The sequence below is a fragment of the Dermacentor silvarum genome, chromosome 4 (genome assembly GCF_013339745.2).
Source record: "Dermacentor silvarum isolate Dsil-2018 chromosome 4, BIME_Dsil_1.4, whole genome shotgun sequence".
Taxonomy (NCBI): domain Eukaryota; kingdom Metazoa; phylum Arthropoda; class Arachnida; order Ixodida; family Ixodidae; genus Dermacentor; species Dermacentor silvarum.
In genome coordinates this window covers 193,599,423-193,621,858 of record NC_051157.2, presented here as the reverse complement: position 1 = coordinate 193,621,858, position 22,436 = coordinate 193,599,423, and the positions used below count along the sequence as shown (strand labels likewise).

The 22,436-nt window shown below is 43.0% G+C and overlaps 1 protein-coding gene across 1 annotated transcript in view; it reads right to left on the bottom strand.

Moving 5' to 3' along the window:
* Positions 1-22,436, bottom strand: part of LOC119450883 (probable D-lactate dehydrogenase, mitochondrial) — a 463,244-nt gene that overhangs the window by 440,123 nt on the left and 685 nt on the right. The window lies entirely within an intron of this gene.

Below are 22,436 nucleotides of genomic sequence, written 5' to 3'. Positions count from 1 at the left end.
GAAGGGTGCGTAGATATGCCAGCTCTTTATTTTGAAATGGCACCTACGGTTTCCTTGCGTGTATATGGCATCGCCAAAGGTAGCCTAACGACAGATTGCAGCGCGAAGGCGCAATTACAAAGAAGACGCACACGTCAAAGGTGCTACTAGCAACTTTGAAAGACAGCGAGACTGTTGCCAGCGCGCAGGCGCACCAGCCACTTGAGGCGGACTACAGAGGGCGATTGTCCGAGTATATTAAAGGTAGCCATACGTCTCGTTATAAAAAGCATACTGATCATTTCACAAATGATTACATCTGTAATTACTGTTTCATTTATTTCGATTGACCGTCGCATCACTGGCAGGGCAGAGTAAGGAAGCGATCAGACACCGCGTAATTTATTTTGCTGTTGTATTACTGTAACTTAGCATTTGTGGATTTATTGCTTTGACCATTGTAGCTTTCTTTCCCTCTTGTTAAAGGAATGCGGAAGACGCGATACACTCAGTGAATTGGTTCTATACTTCTTTTTTCGATCGATTCCAAGTGATTCCTTCTTTAAGGCAGATAGTTGGCCTAGTTGGAATTCGGACAAAGACATGTTGCAGTGCGAAAGAATTAAAAGAGGCGCAGAGACAAAATGTTTCTGTAAGGCCTTGTCTTTCGGCAAAGGAGAGCAAAACATACGATGAACATGCAATTTCCGACGTGCGAAACGAATTTCCGCCCGCCGCAAGGTTAGTAATCCGTCGAAACTGCACTATCTGTGAACGGCAGCTTTAGGTCCATGTTCTGTCCTGGTGGACAAAGTACGTTACGTATTAACTGATGGACTAATTAATGGAGTGTAACGTGCGAAAGCAAGACTGAGGCTATATGTGAGGCGCCGTGTATATATATAGAGGGTGTCCCAACTATAGCATGCACCAAGATTTTAAAATATGCAAATACCACGTTACCTGGAAAGAACCAAGGTAATGGTTTTTGCCGTCGCTTGTAGATATTCGGATTATTTTTTCATTCTGCCTAGTTACATAATGAGGCTTAATTAATGTGTCGATGAGAGGTCTGTAGAGCAACGTGAAAAGCTCCCCATACAGCTTTCTGTTGCTCAATGTATACGTGCTACGTAATACGTGTCATATATATATATATATATATATATATGTATATTGTTACGAAGAGTTGTGAAGAAATGGTTTTATTTATAGGAGATGGACGATGATCGGAGCGTGATCGTAGCGCAGTCCGGCCTCTCGAACTCTCTTCGTCTTCTCTCTTTTTGTGCCTGCCTTTCGTATCCGTTACTAATATATATATATATATATATATATATATATATATATATATATATATATATAGGACCGCACAAAGAGCGATGGAACGAAAAATCTTAGGAGTAACGTTAAGAGACAGGAAGAGAGCGGTGTGGAACAGAGAACAAACGGGGATAGACGATATTCTAGTTGACATTAAGCGGACGAAATGGAGATGGGCAGGCTTAGTTATGCGTAGGATGGTTACAGAATGCGGTTACAGAATGGATACCAAGAGAAGGGAAGCGCAGTCGAGGACGGCAGAAAGTCAGGTGGGATGATGAGGTTAGGAAATTCGCAGGCGCAAGTTGGAATACGCTAGCGCAAGACAGGGGTAATTGGAGATCACAGGGAGAGGCCTTCGTCCTGCAGTGGACATAAATATAGGCTGATGATGATGATGATGATGACATATTTCTCTGTCTGACAATAAACTACAGTTGCTAGTCTGCGCTTGTATCGTGTTTCGTTCTCGTACTTTGTTTTTTTTTCTCGCGCTAACCTTTGTGAGCTCGGAATACCAACTCGCCCAACATTGAGTATTTCTTGATTTAAACCGCGTCCACCACAATGTAAAGTGCTGCTCAGGAACTCCCTCGACAGACGTCCTGCCTCTTCGAGACCAACTGCCGGTGGTTGGGGGCAGACCACAGTGTACTTCCACTACATGATCATATTATACCCTAGGAAATCCACTACACACACACCCACGCTTTATATATTGAACGAAGTGCAGGTGCACGTAAAAAAGCAATAACAAACATTCAATTTCGACGTTGCGGCCAGCGTCCGGCCTTATTGGAGACTCCATAAGCAGTTCTAAATTTTCTCATTGCCCCTATACCTGCTACTACGTTACCGGCCTCCCACGCATACACTTTTTTTCCACTTAGAGACTCCTGATGCTAACGCATAAAAAATTATTCGCAGATGCACGCGCATTTGAGCAACGCATAGACCAAAGATAGAGAAGCTGTCGAAGTGAGTGCTCACACCAATCGGAAGTCGTATTGCTCTGCTTGGGCATTCAGGGAAATCTACTCATGACTACAATGGTTCAACTATATCCTGTGCAATTGTTTCGCTAAAGCCGAGACTTTTCTTATCCTTCACTTTATCACAGCTTTGTACACAAGCACACAAAAGAATGAAAAAAAAAACCACACGAAATCTCCCCCAATCTAGACTTAACCTTAACCAGAAGGCCCAGACGCGATACCCACGAAATGTGTGTCGACTTGAGCCCCTCCTGATGACCTCGAATGTGGAGCCAGTAAAACACGATGTGTGAACCAAAAGTTACAGATTGCGAGCTAGGACAGGCCGCGCAAAATTGTCGCCTATTCGAGTGAGATATACGCACAGTAACGTTTATTTTATACATGTTTATATTTACCTTTTTAAGAACATTCGTGGCTTCGACACAGGCTTTTCTGGCTGTTCTTTAATTGACAGTTGATACCAATCACACCAGAGCGCGCTTCTTTCACTGCCACCGCACAATATGGTTGCGGAACTCGCCTTAACGGTTTCGCCGTAAAAGTGCACTTCTTCCATAACAATTTCTAGAAGAAAGGTCAAACGCCTTATGAAAAATGACACAAAGGAATGCGCGTCCGTGAAGACATATCAAGACTAGCCACAATGTTTGGAACAGCGCGATGAGCGGATCCAGCTTCCCGGGTAGTGCACACAATTAGTCAAACAAAGCCGGTTGGATATGCGTGCCGCTCGCATTGCCCGATTTATCACTGAACCTGGCAGAGAGTTAGATGCCGCGAAACAAGATGGTACGATACCTGTCCCTTGACGAAAGCGAGTCTTGCCGCAGGCCGGCTATTTGGCCACTTTCCAGCAACCCCATTTCTCGCCGCAAGTTTAGCGACGGTAACCTTCACCGACTTCGCAACCCTTCCCTGCCGCGTGAAGCGAGGGCAACGAAAGGTCAGTCGTCGAGATCTGTCGGAATAAGGAAATCGCGATAATGTTGGCTTGCTTCGGTGGTGAGGTTACCCGAAACATTTCCTCAAAAGGGGGATTCTTCCAATTTGGGATTCTAATTATGGGAGATGCAAAGTAGCCGCTGCGGAAGAAAAAAGAAAAAAAAAGAGACGTCCCAGAAAAATGAGCAACGAAGGCTCAATATGCCCGGGCACGAGGTTATGGGAACCACTGGTTGACAAAAGTCATAGCCCTTTCTTAGTGAAATAAAATGGAAGCTTATCGTAATTTGATGTGTCGATGTAGAAGCGCTGTAGACGAAGAAACGACGCTGAAATCTATTTGAACAAACTTCAGGGTCTCAGATCGATTATGTTTCTTCTTGGAGAGAAGGAAACCATTAATACGTACTCAGTGGCAATGGGAAACAGTGTAAGTGGCTAAGAACACACATGTGGGCATTTTAAGAAGACTTATATGTGTTCTTAAAATGCCCACATAGTGCTTGGGACTTCCAAAATCAATCGTTATATAGGTCACTTCGTAGCAAAGATTGCGTACTGCACCGCTCAAAATAGTGCAGGTTAAGCACGTTCAACAAAAGGAAACCTTTATTTAACAGGAGTTTAAGAGAAATTTTGTAAAAGAAGTCGCTAATGTATTTTTTTTTCGTCGCGCGGTCATTTTGCGCGTATTCCCGGGCTTCTTTCCCGCTCGAAAAAACTTTCATGTAGCATGTATTGAGCAACAGAAAGCTGTATCGGGAATTTTTCATGTGGATCTGCAATTTTCTCATTGACACTTTTCAGCTAATTATAGCATTTCACAAGTTGATTAACTAATTAGGACTAATTAACTAATGAGGCGGAATGCAAAAATAATCTGAGTATCTCCAAGCGCCGGCAAACAACGTTAGCTTGGTTCTGTCCAGCTACGTGGCATTTGCATATTTTAAAATCTTGGTGCATGATAGCTGGGACGCTCTGTATATACACACGGCTGATGCGCTACGTGCGGATGCCGGATTGGTTTTGATCAACTGGCGCTCATTAACTTCCACTAAAATAAACATGTCCAATAACTTTTTTCTTTTTCCATTTTCTGCATAAATTGGGACATTTAGTGCAAAAGAAATGCTTGTGCCCATGCCTGAATTGTTTATTTTTCCTAATTAACTGCACGGATCTCTCTTCTAGCCTGTGGCTAAGGATTCCAGACGCTGTCGCATAACAAAACGTGCATATTGATAGAAAAAGTTATTGTTATCGTACGCAATAGCATTTTTATTGCGATAGCAATTATATGAACACTCAAAGCGGATTTCTGCCGTCGACGTCGTCGTCGCTGTGAGGTTCCGTATGGCGTCAACGGCGATGAAATCGTCACCGCGTGCCGTATGCTGCATGTGCGATTGAAAGGGCGCGAGGGACGCGCGCTTTCACGGGAAGCGAACGCACGGCGGAGGGCAAACGCGCGTTCTGCGCCGTGCTCCCTGAAGGGCTGCAGAATTAAGCATCTCTTTCCTCCATTACAATCGCCGTATATAAAGAGCAAACGCGACTTCTTCTGTCGCGCGAAAGGCCGTGGAGGGTTGGGAGGGAGGAGGAGAGGCGACGTTTAGCTCCGGCACCAAATGCGTAATTATATAAAAACGTTGCGAGGCGAGAAGGTAGTAAAGACTTCCGACGCTACTCTACCAGTGTACCGTTTTTCAAGCAAGCTCGTGCTCAGAGGCATTACGTCCTTGAGCCGTGCTCCCTCAAGGGCTGCAGAAGATAGCGCCAACCTTTCCCTTTCCCTCAAGAACCACTTATCATCATGAAATCGCGTGCACTAGTCCGCTTAAGATATGAAATGATTTTGTGGAAAGTTACGTAATGTTGCATAACAAATATACAAGTTACTTCAAAAAGCAATCTTGTTCCAAGCGATAGCGAAATTCGCGTACTGTTTCGCGTAAGTGTTTAGCCGAAAGTGATATATTGCAGAGGAACATTTCGAGACCACAGCAATATATTGCGTACCGAATTGTGTCCATTCTCAAGACCTCACGCGGGATTTACAACAAGCACAAAGTAATGAAACTGTAAGGAAACGGCTTGACGATGCCAGGGAGACACTACCAGACAGCAACAGCCGCAAGCACGGCGTAGAACAAGCCTTTGGAAGGCGATTTAGCGTCTAGTCGAACTCGATTAAAGACAGTGTTTTCCTGGGCTATAGTCGTCGGTGAGAATAGAGTGTATACGAACCGCATGATTTATTGTAAGAGCCGATAACGTTTCATCGACGTCAACTTGAGGTGATAATCAATCAATCAGTCAATCAACCAACGAACCACCCAACCAACCAACTAATCAATCAATCAATCAATCAATCAATCGCTAATTTATTTACCGTTCCCAGGAACTGCCATGAGGTCCGATGCTGGCGCACGCATACACTAAAAATCAAACACAGAAATTGCAGGTGAATGAGCAAGAAAACAATGAATAAAAAGAACAAGTTTGAAAAGAAGAGTGTTCATACAACAGAGCGCCAGGTGAATGCAAAAGAAAAGGAAGGAGAAGGGCAGTTGAACAGTGTGCGAATGACAACGACGCAAAACTCCGAAAAGAACAATGACAGCGAGTTATGAAAATATCAAAATCATGAAAATAAGCGTTATAAAGACTCTATTCTACGGTCTATTGAGTGTTGGCGATGATATGCAGGAACATGGAAAGTTATATGCTCTCTGTGATCTTGCGCCGAATAAGAAACATGGTACAATTGAGGAGCTCGGGGCAGGTGAGTATACCGAGAAGCATTGTGGAAAGGAAAGAGAAAGCGAGTGCGATTACGTCGGCAGCTAAGTAAGGGCAATGAGTGTAATCCAGCAGTGCTAGAACAAGGCCCATTGTCCGTGTTAACAAAGCGGTGATGATATATGCTTAGAAACGTTTTCTGTACCCGATCTATATTGACGCCGTTGGATCCAGAAATGCCATTCTAGACGACTGCCGCTTATTCGAGTTGAAAAAGACATTGTTGTGTACAACTTATGGAACAGCGTAGGACAATTAATTCCCTCGATAGTCTGCAAACATAACCAAGAGAGCGTATACCCCGCTTTGCAACATATATACTGTGGACAGAAAATTACAAGGTTGTATCAAAAAGTACGCCGAGATCATTATTATGAAGGACCTTACAGAATTGAACAGAGCCTACAGAATAAGAAAAGTAAATTCTTGCTATTTTGCGTCTGAAGGTCATGCAATGGTCTTAGCAGCACTCAAGGTGAGGTTGTTATCTTTGCACCATTTAGAAAAAGAAAACAGGTCAGACTGCAGGATGCGACAGTCATCAGCAGTATGAATTTCCTTAAAACTGTTGATGTCATCGGCAATAGAAGGAAAGAATTCCGAATAGCAGAAAGAACGTGATTGAAAAAAACAAAAACAAAGGAGTGGTCCTAATACCGATCCTTGAGGGACGTCGTTAATTGCCATGTAAAGAGGAGACGTTTGGCATTGACGTTAACATAAGACGATCTATCAAGAAGGTAACTGCGCAAGACATTGACAACTCACGAGTCAAGCCCAAAGTGCGTAAGCTTGATCAGAAGCAGTAAGTGACTGACTACATCAAAAGCTTTGCTGAGGTAACTGTAAAGGGTGTGAAGTTGCCCTCCTTTGATTGCGAAGTGGGCCTTTTGGAAAACCTAAAGCTTTCCGAGAGCAAAAAAAAAAAAAAGCGAAACAGCAAGAGGCTTATAAAAATTTTAATAGAAGCTTATTTTGATTCATCGCATACAAACCTAGGAAGGAAGGCGAAAGGTGGTATACCACCAGCCTTCCGATTCTATTAAAAAAAGAATTCATGGTAGTTAGAGAAGCTTCTGCGCGGCCTTCAGCTGCGTTGAAGCCAAACGTATGATTCTAAACAAACAAAAATATAAAAAACCGAAGTATAGTTATCGGAGAACAAAAACGGAAAGGGAAAGCAAGCGTGTTGTCAGCGAAAATCAGTAAAGTAGACAAAATAAGAACTAGGCACGACCAAAATACAGGCAAATTACAACACTTCAAAAGTACACTAACAAGCCTGGTAAGGTCAAGCACGATCGCTCTTGTAAAAATATATACACAAAGCAGAAATGGCTGCTACAGATTATTGAAGAAATATCTGAAGCCGTGTAAGCATCTCCGAAAGAGTGAGTTCCCAGTGCCGTAATATGAAAATCGAAAAACCAAGAATGCAAAACCTTTTACTTTCAAATAGGATGTCATGTATACATTTCTCATATTAACGGGGAGTGTTTCTTGCATTTTCGAGTTCGAGAATATCGGGGTGGAGATTTATTACCTGAGGCATTTTAAATGAAAGCCATAATTCGTCCTTGGTTTGTCAGGTATATTGTAGGTGTACTAAACTTGTAAGCGATCTGTGTTAATTATTTTTACACTCTAATTACATTTTGTCTTTCTTAAAAGAAAGCGTATTTCTGCAGGTTGATAATTATAGAAGGGTTATAGGCAAATGAGGTCCTTCGAACTAGGTGCCCGTAGTGCATGTGAGAGCAAAGTAGGGAATCAAGCTCTATTTTAACTGTGAATGACATTGAATTTTTGAACCTCTTAAAAACAGCAACTGAGCATGCTATTTTTGTGCTTATGTATGGAATGTGCTCTGAGCCCAATATTTATTAATCAAATATCACACATAGAAATTTAGTTGACTGTTCTGAAACTAGGATAGTGCTCTGAAATTTGAGATTGATGCTGTGTTCGACAGCCTGTATTTTTCTACATCGAATATCACATATTTTGTCTTCACAACATTCAGGTGAAGCCTATTGACCTTTAGCCACAGCGCAGGTTCATTTAGCCCTTCATTAGCCGTATCTTGTATTACGGACAAGCTGGGTCCCATAAAACAAAACGTTAGCGTAGTTATGCGAAAATAGGGATGTCACTTGTGTGCGGTATATTAACCATATCATTAATGCAAAACAGGAGAGGGCCGAAGATGGCTCCTTGGGGAGCAACAACAATGACGCGCCCACAATCAGAGAAATAAAAACACATTTACAAGAATGTACTGACACCTATTGTCGAGGTAACTGAAAAATAAATCGAGTGCTACTCCTCTGGTTCTATAATATTGATCCTTTGCAATATTGCAATAGAATGGTATGACTGAAATATTCGAAAACTTTTCGTCAAATCTAAAAAAAGAACAACGCTTATATTTTTCGGTATTATCTGAGAGCTTTTCTTATACTTGGAGTAGTTCAAACTCAGTATTGTGGTTTTTTGGAAATTCAAACTGGTAGTCTGAGAGTATTTTCTCGGTGTCGAGGAATCTGAGTAGGCGATGGTAATGATTTTTCCCTCATATATCGCAAATAAAGAAATGACCGATACAGGCCCACAATTGTTCAGGTCATTAATATCTCCAGTCTCAAATATGACACGTACGCGTGCTACCTTCAACTCATCGGGTCCAGTTATAAGCACATTGTTGCATCTATAAGCGAGGGTACTAGCGATGCATTAAGGGGCAGCTTCCTTAATGACCTTGTAATGCCCGCATCTGCTACAACGCCAGACACCTGGGGCACTGTCTATATGAAGGGAAGCAATCGGGTTAATTATTTCACTCTCACCACAAGGCGATAGAAGAAATGAGTTAGAATTGCAGGAGCTTAGATGCGTTACCGGATCCCGACTGGGTGTACGTGGTGTAATCCTTACACCGGCGGTTAAGCAGTGGTTAATACATTTATTGGCCAACTCTACTTCTGCGCACTCAGCACTATTTGCATGTAGTATCGTCGGGGCTGATATTCCTTCTAGAGAGCAGGATGAATCGCCTTCCAACCTTTTGTCCTCAGTTAGCATAATCATCATAGTCATATAATTCATTATCATCACTATCGTATTCACCATAATTGTCATCACATCACAGTCATCACATGTCCAGTGGCCCCAGTGGCACTTATATTTAGACGGCACTATATCTCCTGGATCGGCACACGAAACAGGCTAGAAACGGACGTCGGAAACAAAATAGACGATTCGGAAAAAATGGCCGTAACGTGCCAGGTAAGACATTGTCTTCAGTAATTGCAATGAAGTGTCAGCTTCTTTTAGTACATTACGCACATAAGATGTTCCTTATATATGAACTCCCTAGCAGATAAATATATCCACATACGTGCACATGCTACGCGCAGATTCAAATAGGGAAACATGCACGAATGCTTTACGTAATTAACAACATCACGAGTAACACATACATTAGGACGTTGATAAAATGTAAGCAGCGCGCATGCGACCACAGCAAAACCAGAACCACGCACTGAACCATAGACCACCTCGGAACAAAAATTCGCGTAGCCTACACTCAGCTTTACCCTATAGAAACGACATAAACTCTACCGCTTTAGCAAATCACGGCGTGGCTTCAACATTAGTGTAGTGCTCGGCGACGCAGTGCCCTTTGCGAAAGAAAGCGCATACATGTACAAAATAAGTCTGAACAGTAAAAAAAAAAGTTGTTCACATACCAGACTTCTTAAGGGTTGAATACGCATGTGATTACATTCGGACGAGGTATACAAACAGGAAAAAAAAATTATTTATTAGTAGAACACAGGCAAGTAAATGTAGTCATGCATATGTCACCCGTTGCCTGAGCGCCGTATTACTGAGTCCTCCTTATTCGTGCACTTATAAAGTTGATTGAAATGCACAGAAACGTTGTTGGTCAGGGCTTGTGTTAAATAATTCGTTCGGTGGTGCTTTATCCTCCATTTTTTGCGATTATGGAGCTACAAGTGTGCTCGGGCGTCCTACAAGACCGGATATATTCCTTAGAAAGTCCGTGACGTTTCGGTCTACAAAATGTTATGCGCGAAGACCTTCGAGCTTAATTATTTTTCTTTCTTGAAATAACGGATTTGTCGGATCTAAATAGTGAACGGCATTGACACAACCAAAAGGCTTTTCTTTTCTACGTACCATTAACACCAAGAAAGACGGCACCTAGGGTAACGAGGGCGTGGCTGCAGAAAGCTTGGCGTACTGCGCTTCAAGAATCGGAAGAGCGTAGGTGCTTAGTTTAAAATAGAACTAATGCCAAACGATGGCGAGAACAGCTGCCGCTGTTCCCCACATGTGTACTGCGCTTACGTGATCACGGATGTGGTTGCGCAGGTATCAGCTGGCCCAGATATAGTCGGCATCGCGCAATGCGCACAACGCACCTGTCCTGCTTCGTGTGGTCGCCGTGCAGCTTGGTATAAAAATAATTTACAATCACAAAAATTAGACATGAACAAGGTTTGGAAGGCCACATGAAGGCTGTACGTGCAAGTCAGATTTGAAATGAGTTTTAAAGGGGCGCCAGAGAGCAACATTATACTAGGTGAGATTGGAGAAGCATTATTTCAAGAATCTTGTTTCTTTCATTTGGCAGGGAACAACATTTGCTTCTAGCTGTGAAAATGAAACTCACAGCTCACCATTCTGGCAACTTTTAGCTCAAACCGTGACTCTGGAGCTGCAGTGTCACGGCAAGGTTAAAAAAAACGCCGCACGTTTGACTCTGTTTGCAGCGTTTTCGTGTCTGTAGACAACATATGCGCTGATGACCACAAGCGTATTCTCAACATTTGTATATGAATATAAATATGCTCCATGTGAAAACCTGTCCCGGAGTATACGACAACAAAGAGAACAAAATAAATTGGCTTGAAAAATGCTGTCTTAAATGTGCTGTATGTACAGTCACGAGCAAAAGTTTGGAGACCGCGGCATCAGAAAAAATCCAATATGTTCAAGCGCAGCTCCGCGGCCTCGAATTGGCTTAATACGTTGTATTGGTCGAAAAAGTGTACGTAGGCGAGCGCTCTTGATTTCAGCCGGAATGCCCAGGCTGCGAAGAAAAAAATAAACAAAATCGTGGCACCTTTGGTCCCCAAGCTTTCGTTCGCGACTGAACATGTAAAACCTATAGGCTTTACAAGTATAACCTATAGGTTTTGTACAAGTAAAACCTAAGGTTTTGTACATGTACAAAAGGAAAAGCTAATGAGAAGGCAATGCGGTATACCTGTAGAGATCCGAACAAGAGAAAGAGTAAACGTCATCAAAAACATTGCAAAATCTCATCACAATAAATCCTCTAAGCAAGAAATGCCGCCCCATTTAAATGCAGCTTAAGATTTCGAAAACACTTTGACACACTACAGATGCACAAAATGGCACAAAAGGTGAAAGTTGGTACTGATCACTGTTACAAACTACGTACGTTGATTGTGAGCATGTAATTTTCTCTGGCAGAAATTACATATCCCTTTTATCGTAACATTTATGAACAATATTTGAGGAGAAAAAACGGTACGTTTCTGCAGAGAAGCTGTTGGCAACGTTCCCAACAGCTACGTTAGACTCATTGGTCCGTAATCAAGCTTCAAATATTGTGCGACTTGTGATGTGCTTCTATGTTTCTCACATGAAAATGGGTACTCTTCATCAGCTGTAGCTGCCAACGTTTTCTTATTTTTCATAGATATAAAAAAAGGTTCACAGGAAGGTGGCTAGATGGGGTTATCTAAAGTGATCGAACAAGGAGGGTGTCTAATGCGTTGGCATTTTTATTTTTATTGAATTTTCCTGGTTTCCTCCTACTCAATTCAATAAAGTTCCCTGGTAGCCTATGACATTAGATGTGCAGGCGCAAAGGAGAAAAAGGCGGTTGTAGCTTGCAAGTTACTGTGCCAGCCATCAATTGTGAACAACTGCTATACCAGTAAGCTGTTAGTCATGTGACGCAGCATCAGATTTAAAGGGGCCCTGAAACACTTTTTATCGAAGTCGATAAATACATTTGGCGTCAAAACAGGCTATTTCAGAAATACCATGCCATAAGAAGTACTTCAATGCGTTCAGCAGAAGCGGAGTTATTCGCAGTAAACGATCTCATGTGATCATTGCCGTGGTGCTCCCAGTCATTCAATGCCTTGCACTGCGAAGGCTACGGTGGGGATGGGGGGGAAGGGGGGTGCCCACAACGCTCCGCCTACTAACGCCACCGTGGCGTGCAGTTCACATTTGCTTTTTTATGTTCACGTAGGCGCCACTACTTCCCATTTTGGCGTCTACGACGCGCCAAACTCAAAGGCTCTCCTTCAACGCGCGGTTCTGTTCTCGGAGTCTCGTCTCTTTGCTTTGCGACAGTGTACTAGATGGCCCTGAAGATGTTTATAGATCGCGTTTCGTTTTTACTGAAGCTTAGAGAAAATTACAGCCCTGGTGTCGACAAAGCTGAACATTCCAGACCCCAGCAGCCGGAAACAACCATACAATATCAAACAATTTACATGATTGCAGCTAGGCATCCGGAACACGTGATTTCATGAGATTTCATACGACTCAGTCGATATTGTGCTCAGCGACAAGGAGGACGTCGCGTACCACTGGTAATGGCTGCTTGTGCCAGAACGACCGGCCCAAGAGCTATGTTGGGCTGCTGTATCAGAAGACTGATACTCGTGGCACCTCTCTGTGGAAATAAGTGCGCATCTGTTATTATTAGGGTAGTTCAAACAACAAAATTTTCGAATTGAATACGAGCACAAATGTTAGATAGAAGCGACGTTCGAATATCAACTGAAAATTGTATTTTACCAATTTGTGAACAAAGATAAACATTATTAAGGTTGCACGAAGTCCGTTGGGCAAAAAAGTAGTGGGGTTAATTTCAGTATTTGACATATTATGCCAATGCAGTCGCGCTTGTCTTTAATCATGAAGACTAATTTGCGTGAATTCCTTTTTTAGCGCTCAAAATTATGAAGAGGGCACTAACAAACGTTTGTGTTATTTGCCTGGTTATAGTGAGTATTTAGAGAATCTCATTTCCATATTTTTTTATTTTGTGCGAAAGTGTGTGTATGTTTAATAAATTTTGTTGTGCCCGTTCGTGCTGTCATTGTAAAGGTGCCTGCCTCGTCGAGTTGCTTACAATGGTACCCTTTTTAGCTCTCTCGTTGCATATTTGTCAAGGAAATAAAGGTTGATTGATTGACTGACTGATTGGATTTTAGGTAACTTGATAAGCTTTCAAAGAAAAATCTAAGTTGATTATAGGCGTGTAGCATGCAGCAATGGAAATGACAATAATAAACCAAAGGAGCAGCGCGTCACCTGGTGCATGTAATGAATCCGTGTTTAAGGAGCAATGTGTGATGGGGGCGAAATGCGAAAACACCCGGGTACTTAGATTTATGTGCACGTTAAAGAACCTCAGGTTGTCCAAATTTCCGGAGTCCCCCACTACGGCGTGCCTCATAATCAGATCGTGGTTTTGGCACGTAAAACCCTATAATGTTTTTAGGAGCTATGTGTGACATTACCACAGCGTGCATCATTTTAAAAGATCCAAACATGTTGAAATTGGCGAGTTGTTTAATTCATTTGCATGACTCGATATAAGGAGCTCTCCTTTGAGAACAAAGCGAATTTGTTGGCTCAGCACAATTCGCATTTGGCAAGAAAGTTGACAAGCCTTTGGCAACAAGCTGCCAAAGGCGGGGAGTGCTTATTCAGCGACTGGAAATTACTGCGCAGAGGTGATATCCTATATGCGCTTGATCTCGAATTGGTGCTCTTGCGTAGTAATCACGGTTCTCCTGCAGTCGTGTCATTTGGAACAGTGTCTAATTACCTGCTACTTCTTCCTGTTCACTGGAACAGATGTATTTATCGCTTACGGCACGCTAGCAGATTCCAATATACGTAAGTTTGCAAAAGTCCATTCTCAAGTCGAATATGAATCAAATAGCAAGAACTGTTCGATTTGTATTCAATGTTACAGATATTAGCACGTACATAGTAATAATGCACCAACGATCGTAACACTTCTGAACTGACTCTTTGGACTGGCACTAGACTTTGGAACTGGTCGACACAAAAAAAGTATTTTTAATGTCAACATGTGTGACAGCTGGCAGTAGGCTCGCATACTACCTGCGGCGTCTGTAGAAAATGGGAATTGACACGGAGTGGCGCCGGCACACAGGGCAATGTTCGCTTTGTACCGGGTCCCACGTCGGTCCTACAGTGTTCACAAAGTGTGCGGGACTAAGTCCTGAACAATCCTTTTTCGCCATAACATTGACGTGCAACCACAAGGCGACGTAAACGGCGCGCACAATCCGCCTCATGGCCATAAGAAGAGTGCTGGAACCGGGACCCCCTCTCGACGGATCTGATCAGTAATGGCGGACGCATGACATGAAAACAGGAACTGACGTCACTTGCAATATAAACCAGTAAACTGTACGGGGTCAAGAGCTTGACAAAAGCTCATTTGGCAGAGATTAATCATTATGAAAAGTTAAAAGGAGGGCGCCTATTAAAAACAAGTAAAATACAGGTCGGTAGGCCTTGTATTGCTTTTCTTGGCACTTGCGGTAGGCGTCGTCCTTATTGCTATTGACAATAAACTATACACTTCACGATGAGTCCGCGTCAGTGGCGTGCCGCTTCTTTGTCGGCCGCTGTGAAGGGCTGTTAACGCTGTTGCAATGCGAGACGTGGAGTTAGCAAGTAGCCCGTCGGACTACTTTTGCCCGTGAAAATTCCAGCGCGCGCGCGGCACTCACGAACGATACGGCGCTGCGCTCCTCCGTCGGGGCTGCTTGCATCTTTACGACAATGATAAGGAGTCACACGGGGTCAAATTCCATAAAAATGGAACTCGGGCTTCGCGCCGTAGGCGTCGGTGCTCTCCTCTATCGCGGCGACGAAAAAAAAATGAAAAGCACGCGTCGTATACGACTTACGGTCAAATGACGGCACGTGACCTAAATAACGCACCAGTTGCACAATAAAGTTGCACAGAAGGTGCACAATGTTATTCCGACCGTCTCAGATGAGCCGGTTTGCGGCCCTTCGCAGCGTCGTCTTCGAATCCGAAGCCCTCAACGGAACATCAAATACAAACGCTAAATGAATTTAGAGTAAGAAATTGTTCTTTTGAATCTTGATTCTCGTAAATTTCATGGTAGTGTATATTTATCATTAGAGAAGAAAATGAAGGTCAAGCTTCCAACGCTTCAATTCTGCGCCAAAATTTCAGTGCCCGTGCGTCACTGTGACGTCACAGATGCTAACATGTTTTTTGTCTTACAAATTTGCGCTGTTGAGGCGCAGTATGGAAATACTAGAAACATGGTGTGTTCAGTGTTTGGTTATTTTAGATGTGGTCCAGTTTTGCCAATAAGAAATCAACTAGGGGCGAGCAGACGTTGTCATGATACATGACGTCATGTATCATGGGGAACTTTATTGCGCGTTTTCTCGCTCACTAAGTCGCCTCTCACTGTGATGATAGATTTCTTGGTAATATAGACTGGCAATTATAAACCGGCTACACCACACACTTTGCCGCGTAGCGTTGAACCGCTACAAATACATGTGTTATTTAATCAGGTGGCCGGTTTCTAAGCTAAAACAGGACTTTGCCTATGTTATAGCACTGAATTGGTGGGAAACATTGCTTTAAGACTGCAGCACACTGTTTTCTTTTTCTTTCGTTTTCTTTTTCGGACTCATGTGCCCGATATACAATACAGAGGCGCATGCAAGAGAGAGAAATCCCACAATGAAATGCTGTCCTTTCTTTTGCTGTGTGATACGTGAGAAGACTATGAATAGAAAATATGAAAGAACACGATGAAACTGTTTTAAGCGCACGTTGATGTGCTTCGACAACATTGACCGCGTACTGGCGGCGGTCGCATAGTGCACAACGACTCTGCTAGACACAGAGTCTCCAGTTTACTGTCCCCGCCGCCGGGCCTACATGTATGCCGACTGCGTGGAAGACATCAACGCTCGTATGCGGAGCATTGTGTGCGCGCTGGACCATCCCAGGTTGCCAATATAACTCCTGAACGCTGTACTACGACTTCTGAAATAGCCACTGTGTTGTTTTGATTCGTTAAATTGAGTGAATGAATGAATGAATGAATGAATGGATGAATGAATTAATGAGTGAATGAATCAATCTATAAATCAATCACTAAGCTTCATTCCCCGCTCGCATTTAATTTCCAGTCTTCACATTATATATAAATAACCGAACCTTCCACGAAACGCGCATCCTGCCAGGACTGCGCCTACCACCTTTACCTGCGCATTTTCTTCCGCATTGCCAGTCACCTGCGACCTTGGCCGCCAAGTCTGGTAGCTCGAGACGCCCCCATTTACCGCTGCCCCCTTTCCTCTCAGTCCCACCCAACGAAGGGCAGCGCAAGGATCTCGCCTAATCGATTGCTCTCACCGGGGATGCGCAGGAGTTGCCACGTCATGGAAGCGAGCAATGCAGACGCCGCTGAAGATCGACGCAACTTCCGCCGTTTGCCAAATCTAGGTCAAACGCGTTCCATACTGAAAAGCAATAATGCTCGCCGGAATTGAAAAAAAGGTAACAGCACTGCGTCATGCCTAGAGTAAGCATGAATTGAAAATCGCCAGTATTATGCAATAGTATAATTTTCTTGTCTTTACTTAAGGTGGAACGTCCGCGAAGCTGCATTACAGTGTGTTCAGTGATCAAGCAATTGCTCGATCACTGGACACGCCATGCGGCATAAACAGCAGCAACAACAACAACGCACAAAAATCGATTTCCAGTTTTTTCCAGTATGCTTTGTAGCACTGATTAGTTGACACTTCCTTGATAGGAAGAATTTATGCAACGCATGGTGAACACAACACAGGAAGCACGGCAGCCCTGCTTATCGCCTTCACGCACTGCGTGTTGTGTTGTACTCGTGAAGTAAGTCGGTATCCTTTACCGACTCGCACAGCGAAGATGAAGAAGCCCCTGTGTCCAGTGTCCGGACATTGTTTTTAAGGCACGTGTTGTGGACGCTATGTCTGACGGTGCTCTATCACGAGGTAGGCGCTCCTACTAGCTTCTTGTAAATCTTGTAAATATTATAAATATAAGCGGTGACCATTTTTAAGTTTTACGGGAATTTCAAAGATCGCCTGTTGCAAATAACATAAATCTAGTCCGTGAGCTGGGTTATTCAGAGAGGCGGACATTACTTGCATTAGAAATCAAAACACACATTCAACTAATTAACTTCTCCATTACTTTACGGCTGATATGTCAATTTACAAATTTTAGTCGATGAGCTTGCGAATTCACTCAGAGTGAATTTCCACAGTGACATCAGTTTGGATATATGCGCCATCGAAATCGTCGTGAATGAAGTGTTCTTACTAACTTTTTGTACCAAAGTGCTTTTTCCTGCAATGAAGACAAAAGTGACTGGAACGCCCTTGTATTTTGTCCCACACTTTGGGAAATATCTGGAAACTGGTGTCATTCTCGAAATTCATTTCAAGCAGATACGTCTTGAAATCTCACCGCCTACAATTCGCAAATTACAATACGTGACGTAAAGTAATTAATTTAGAAGGTAATTAGTGAATTTTAGTTCAGCAGCTGAACATGTGTTTCAATTTCTCGTGCTTATAATATCCGCATTTTTGAATAATCCAGCTCAAGAACAAGAATTATGCTATCTGCCACAGGTGATTTTTAAAAATTCCTTAACACTTAAGAATGATCACCCAGCATGCAGTGGTCATACAGCGATCTCGTGTTATCCGATCTTCTTCTCAACAAGTTAATCAAGGTATTTAAACAAACCGTATACACGCTTGAACACGACTGACCGGAACTGTGATTTAAGATTTGTTTATATGTGCAATGTGTTTTAAAGAAAACAACCAGAAGAGCAGATGTGCATGTGCTTGGTGCAGCGCCGGCCACTCGTTTATTATTATTTTTTTTACTGTTGCACTTGTGATATGTGCTGGGCCAATTGGTGAAGCCGCCCGCGATTTTCCGAACGCAACGAATACGACAGAGTCGACATTATTCTCACAACTAAAGTATTGTTAATATTAAGGCGTGGAGCACATAACTGTGGCCGGCTGACATAAATCACTAAATTGAAGGTTTTTAGGCTTGTGTGCCGTGTGTCGCGACGTGTGTCGCGATTCGGAGATACGATAAGTGGGTTCAAGCTGCATTTTCGACAGAGAAATATTTGGCGCCAAAATGGCTCATACTGCATATTGTCGCAAATCTGCATTGAGTGAGAACTGTTAACGATGAAGATCCTTTTTGAATGAAACCACGCAACGTGCGTAGAGAGGCACGATTGGCACGAGTGTTACTATCAAGCGAAGGCAGGCCCGTATGCATAGAGAGACTGGCAAGCAAAAATAGCCGAGAACGAGACTGGAGTCGATCACAAAAAAAAACAACAACAAATAAAATAAAACAATTACAAAGCATCAAAACAGTCGGCCCTCCTGCATATGTCGTCACCGTGCGGAACTTCCAGAAACCAGCAGCTAAATATACGCCTCGCTTACGCAACTACGCCCTTCAGGTAGCCAAAGCGCCGTCGCTGAATGTTTAAACCCAGGTTTGCATATCCATAACTCCTCACGCAGAGATGTCAAAATATCAGCTACGCCTATGGGTGCATGCTCTAACTCTGATTAGAGACACGGTCATTAATAGGAGCACCTCTGATCAGCTCTATAAATAGCGTGATTATTGCGGTTATTGCCGCCCGATTACCTATTTATTGTACTAAGTTCAACGAGAAGAAGTGCTACCAAGGCGCTCAATTTTGTGTCACACACAACCACACGAATCTAATAGACAATGGAGCCAGGGAAAACACATAGTAAATCAGTTTTTGCTAATATAGAAATACAGAACTGATAAGGTAAAGGGAAATGACGGCGGGCTAAAAAAAAAAAAGGAACAACAATTTGCCACCCGTCGGAGCAGAACCCACACCCTGCGCATTACGCGTGGGATACGGTACTTCGCCACGGTTTCTTCTATGCGCAAAATATATGGGAAAAAAGTAAAGGCCAGACACCCATTGCAGAACGCAGCCGAATGCCTTGTTTTCGCGCGATTAGCTGCGCATCTTAGCATCTTCTTTCAAGAAAACGCTTTCGACGCTCGATATATGAAACAGTTTACCACGATAGGGCAACACTTTTCTGACAGTACTGTGAACAGCTTTTTGGCGTTGTCACACAAGAGAATGATTTTCTCCAAGTTCGCGGAAACGACATATTCCACCGTACTTCAGGAATATGCAAAAATTATCCCAAAGGAGCTGCAGAACACTACGTGGCTTCCCCCCGCTCATATCCCGTCATTCGCATTCCACTCTACCCAGAAAAAGTCAGAAATAATGAATTGATAAACAACTGAAATGGTCGTTCAGAAAATGATGAAGCATACTCAGATACGCGTAGAACCAATTTTCTCTTTGGGTGTCGTCATACGTGAGTGATTATATTAGTTGATATATTGCCTACTAATGTAATTTAGGTTTTTTCTTAGAAATGTATATGTTGTCGGTTCGTTTTGATATTTCAGTACTTTGTACTGTGCAGCTCAGTTGGGTTCTTAGTACTTTCCTTTAAAGGGTACGCGTGACCGTGACCGTTGACCACATGCTTGTGCACTCACAAGCCCATGGTAGCTTTAGTGAGAAGAAATTGTTCTTGTAAAGGCACCTTTTCTAATAACAAATAATCAATATTATTACCATTTTATCATAATTTATCAGTATTAGCCTACTTTTATATCCACTGCAAGACGAAGGCCTCCCCCAGCGATATCACATTACCCCTGCCTTGCACTGATTCCAACTTGCGCCTTCAAGTTTCCTAATTTCATTACGCCACCTAATTTTCTGCCGTCCTCGACTACGCTTCCTTTCCCTTGGCATCCATTCTGTAGCTCTAACAGTCTGCCAGTTATCTGCCCTACGCATTACATGGCCTGCCCAGCCTTTTTTTTCTCTTAATGTCAACTAGAACATCGGCAATCCCCGTTTGCTCTCTGATCCGTGCGCACCGCCATCTTCCTGTCTCTTAACCTTACGTCTAAAATTTTTCGTTCCATCGCTCTTTGTGCGGTCCTTAAATTGTTCTCCAGCTTCTTTGTTGACCTTCAAGTTTCTGTCCCATATGTTGGCACCGGTAGAATGCAATGATTGTACACTTTCCTTTTCAACGACAGTGGTAAGCTCCCACTGAGGATTTGGTAATGCCTGCCGTATGCACTGCAACGCATTTTTATTCTTCTGTAGATTTCCTGCTCATGACTGGGTCCCCTGTGCGTAATTGACCTATTGACAACAATTGACTATATTCGTACATTCGGGTCAATATATTATAAGATAATGTATAACGGCAAGCTTTACAAGTACTTTCGCACGGGGAAAGAATAAGAAAACGCGCTACTTTTAGCGCACGTTAAAGCATATTTGATAGTAAAAATTAAAGCGCAGTCGTTCCCATGCGAGGCTTTGGAACTTTAAAACAAATCAGTTCGCCAAATCACAACGTTAACAAGAGTGAAAATAGTGACCGACAACGCAGCGCTGATGTTTATATAAGTCGTATGCGTGCACCACCTATCAAATCATCACTGAATAAAACAAATACAAAAGTACAATACACGTAAAATTCACCTGCGCATGACCCCTTCTGGCGTGGCTCTGGAAAACCGATTTTTTTTTACAGTCACATAAAGTACTTTAATTTAGCATGCTATATTATTTCAAGTGGAAATATGTTTCATGCTTGATAATTTCGAGCTCGATATTTCTTTTTCCACGTACGCTGCGCATATCTATTTTTGCATGACTAGGTCGCAGAACTTCAGACAGTGAAGTTCAATTTTATTTCATTTTCAGATTTACTCCTATACTCATGCACCTGGGAAATATGTGTATCGCATTTTTCAATGCTCTTAGAAGGTAGCCTTATTTACAAACGCACTAAGTCATGTTTTATGCTCGGTTATGTGCACTGACGCGGTTGAAAAGCACTGCAACGCTCGCTTTCCTTAATTTGGTGTTGAATGATCTCCTATTGAACACGATTACAATGTCATCATGTAATGAATGAATACCGGCTATACACAGTCCCTTTCATCGTGACCGCCAGCAGCAGAGCCACCGGACGACGCACTAGACATTTTATGAAGCGTGACAAGACACAGCGCGAGAGTGAGGGAGACGCTTAACGTCACCAACGTTGACGTCACCCACGGCACTCTCGACCCAAGCGCGCGGAGCGAGACAGCAGCGCCCCGTTGTGGCCAGGCAGCCGCTCCGGCTGCTGGAGGCGTGGTCCGTTTACTTTTTTGGCCGATAGGACGTACGTACGTACGCATATGTGTGTGCGCGCGTGTGTGTGTGGCCGCAATAACGGCCTATGCTGTTGACTACGTGTCAATCAGTTAAATTATGGAATTGACTTACTTGCGATGCATTGTGCCCACATACAGACATAAGAAATACACTGAACACACACACACACACACACACACACACACACACACACACACACACACACACACACACCGTGTATGTGTTACCGTTCAGTGTATTTGTCTTAATGTCAGCACAATGCATCGCAAGTAAGTCAATTCTAAAATTTAACTGATATACACGTAGTCAACAGTATAGGTCGTTATTCTTGCACCATTCTTCCTGCATGATCGCTTGTTCTAAGCATATAGGTTCGTTTCGCTCACTACGGCTAATTGTGACAGTCAAGGAAATGATGTGCTATGCTCACCCCCTTCGCTAGGCCCTCTGTCATATTAAGCTAGACTACGGAAGTATGCCGCTATTCTACCGTTTTTTACCACATACATCTTGTCGACTAACACAGTAAAGATAAAAGCATAATCATGTTGTCAGCTGCTGCACTTTTTTCATTCATTTATTCTCCACACATGATAACGACGGATATATTATGCGAATTGTGCGAGAAACAACCTTGGACAATATTGCCCGATTAATTTGCTGGGTAGCAATTATATCAGTCAGATTATGTCTTCAAATGCAACCAATGCCAGGAAGTATAAAGTATTTTATGTTGTGGTTCATACAGTGCGTGCTGAGAGTAGAGACGGAAGAAAGCCACGTTATGTGTCGTGCTCTGAAACATCATATTGAGGACAATGCTGCGGATTGACACAAATAAATTAGGAATTTCTAATATACATTGCTCATGTCATTCCATGCACACGTCGGCGGATGCCAGTCTAACAAAAACCGATTT